The sequence below is a fragment of the Rana temporaria genome, chromosome 7 (genome assembly GCF_905171775.1).
Source record: "Rana temporaria chromosome 7, aRanTem1.1, whole genome shotgun sequence".
Classification (NCBI taxonomy): domain Eukaryota; kingdom Metazoa; phylum Chordata; class Amphibia; order Anura; family Ranidae; genus Rana; species Rana temporaria.
In genome coordinates this window covers 174231164-174233663 of record NC_053495.1, presented here as the reverse complement: position 1 = coordinate 174233663, position 2500 = coordinate 174231164, and the positions used below count along the sequence as shown (strand labels likewise).

The 2500-nt window shown below is 31.7% G+C and overlaps 1 protein-coding gene across 4 annotated transcripts in view; it reads right to left on the bottom strand.

The window, feature by feature from the left end:
• Positions 1 to 445, bottom strand: part of DMRTA2 (DMRT like family A2) — a 5193-nt gene extending 4748 nt beyond the window's left edge. For all 4 annotated transcript variants that reach the window (XM_040360510.1, XM_040360513.1, XM_040360511.1 and 1 more), the window contains exon 1: positions 1 to 445. This exon is cut by the window's left edge. The gene's annotated coding sequence lies outside the window, so the exon portion shown is untranslated.
• Positions 446 to 2500: the final 2055 nt, after the last annotated feature.

Here is a 2500-nt window from a genome sequence, read left to right as displayed (position 1 = left end):
AACACCCCAGTGGTATAATACTTTCCGATTGCCCAATACCTGAAGGACTAGCAATGCACAGCAATTACTATATATACCAAACATACAAGAAGTAATAAGGGGATCCTAATTGCTCTCTCTATTCTATAAATAAAGAATTAGGAACATCAGAAACAAATGTCCCCATCAAGACAGCTTTCCAAGTTTCCCAAATCAGATCCCCTGCAGCCCTACAGACTGACCTGACCGCATCCCTCTATGCAATGAAAGTGATCCTATGTCACAATATTACCTTGATTGTCCCAGATCCCCAGATCCCTTTCCAAATCATCCAAAATCTGCCACCAAAACGTCCAGCTAGATCCTCTTCCCCCAAGCAGGAGTTTGCAAGTGTGACAGCCAGGCGCACACACTCCACACAAAAGTTGCAACTAGGAGAAGAGACTGCAGGCTGCTCCCCTTGTCTCTCAATTGTTGCTCTCTCATTAGACAAATGTTCACAACAATGTGGAGCTCGCCATTGGCCGGTCAAGGGGGGGGAGCGCACTTCTGATTGGTCGCTGACTTGTTCTACAGTGTCAAACAGGCGGTTTTCTCAAGTAACAGGGAGGGAGGGGGGAACCGCACTGGGAGCATTGCAAAGAGTTTTCTAGGAGAGATCTTTGTGTCATCTGGAGCCCCCCCCACCCCCCCAACTACCATCCTGAAATCAGCCAGTGATAGTATGAAATCAGAGTAATAAATGGGGTGACAACTGCACTAGAGGCTTTCATTTATTTCACTAAGTCTTCACTTTAATGGCTGTCAAGAGGGTGTTTATTGAAGAATAATAATTAAAAAAATAATAATTTGCAGAGGTAAGTATTATTTTTTTGTTAGATAATTCGTTCACTTTTATTTCAGATCAGAAGGAGATTTCAATTACAGCTAGATATATCATTTCAGTTGTTACAAGGGGTGAAAGGATACAAATACATTATTGAAGGTTTTTTTTTTTAAACGATTGTTTTTTTAATTGTTTTCAGGGTTTAAGAGATCACATAATAATTAAAATTAAACGGAAATAAAATCCATGTAGATAAACAGATGTATAGAGGAGAGATTATGACATACACAAATATATTATTATTATTATTATTATTATTATTATCATAATAATACTATTTTGATTTTATATATATATATATATATATAGAGAGAGAGAGAGAGAGAGAGAGAGAGAGAGAGAGATATATATATATATATATATATATATATATATATGTGTGTGTATATATATATATATATATATATATATATATATAAAATCAAAATAGTATTAGTATGATAAGATAATATTATTAATAATAATAATAATATATTTGTGTATGTCATAATCTCTCCTCTATACATCTGTTTATCTACATGGATTTTATTTCAGTTTAATTTGAATGATTATGTGATCTCTTAAACCCTGAAAACAATTAAAAAAACAATCGTTTAAAAAAAAACTATCGTTTTCAATAATGTATTTGTATCCTCTGTATTTGTATATATATATATATATATATATATATATATATATATATATATATATATATATATAGAGAGAGAGAGAGAGAGAGAGAGAGAGAGAGAGAGAGAGAGATCTCTCTATAGATAGATAGATAGATAGATAGATAGATAGATAGATAGATAGATAGATAGATAGATAGATAGATAGATAGATGATATATACGATGTGATGTAGGATATAATAATAATAATTAATGTTATTAGTATTACTATTATTACACTATATTATTATTATTATTATTAGTAGTAGTAGTAGTAGTAGTAGTAGTAGTATTACTACTACAATATATTAATTACTATTATTATTACTATTATTTCTACAATATATTAATATTATTATTTTATTATTTTGTCAGTATACTGTAATTCATAATTTTTTTATCTATTTTCTAATTTTATTTTTCCATCTTACAACAAACACCAGTCCTGTCTTATCAAATCTTATTTGTTAGGCTCAAATAAGCAACAACAATCAATTACAACAATTAATTCGTTATCTAGAAATAGCTTTTTCTGTCGAACAGATCACTTACAAATACAACATAACAGAATAAAACACAGGTGCAGATTTATGAAAGTACCACGGTAATACAAATTGACATTATTGATCTGTTTGTATCTCTTTTTCCTATGGCGGTATTCATTTGTATGGTGATATCATGGCATGGGGCAGGGCTTGGATCTCTGGCATTTGTGGTATTTGTAGTTCCCCAATAACTGCTTATTTAGGTAATTTTTTTTTATGTATTATTATTATTATTATTATTATTATTATTATTATTTTTTGTGGCTTTGTTTTGTACTGATAAGCAAAGACCCTAGAGTGATCACAGGTTTTTATCTAAGGGGGGATGCTGTGATTTGTAGTTCTTGCATGCTGTAGAACAGGACTTAGAAAGAAGCAGGTCAGGACTGGGGCTCCCCTGAAATGTGCAGAAACGCCAATTTTCCCAATCAGACTCAAATA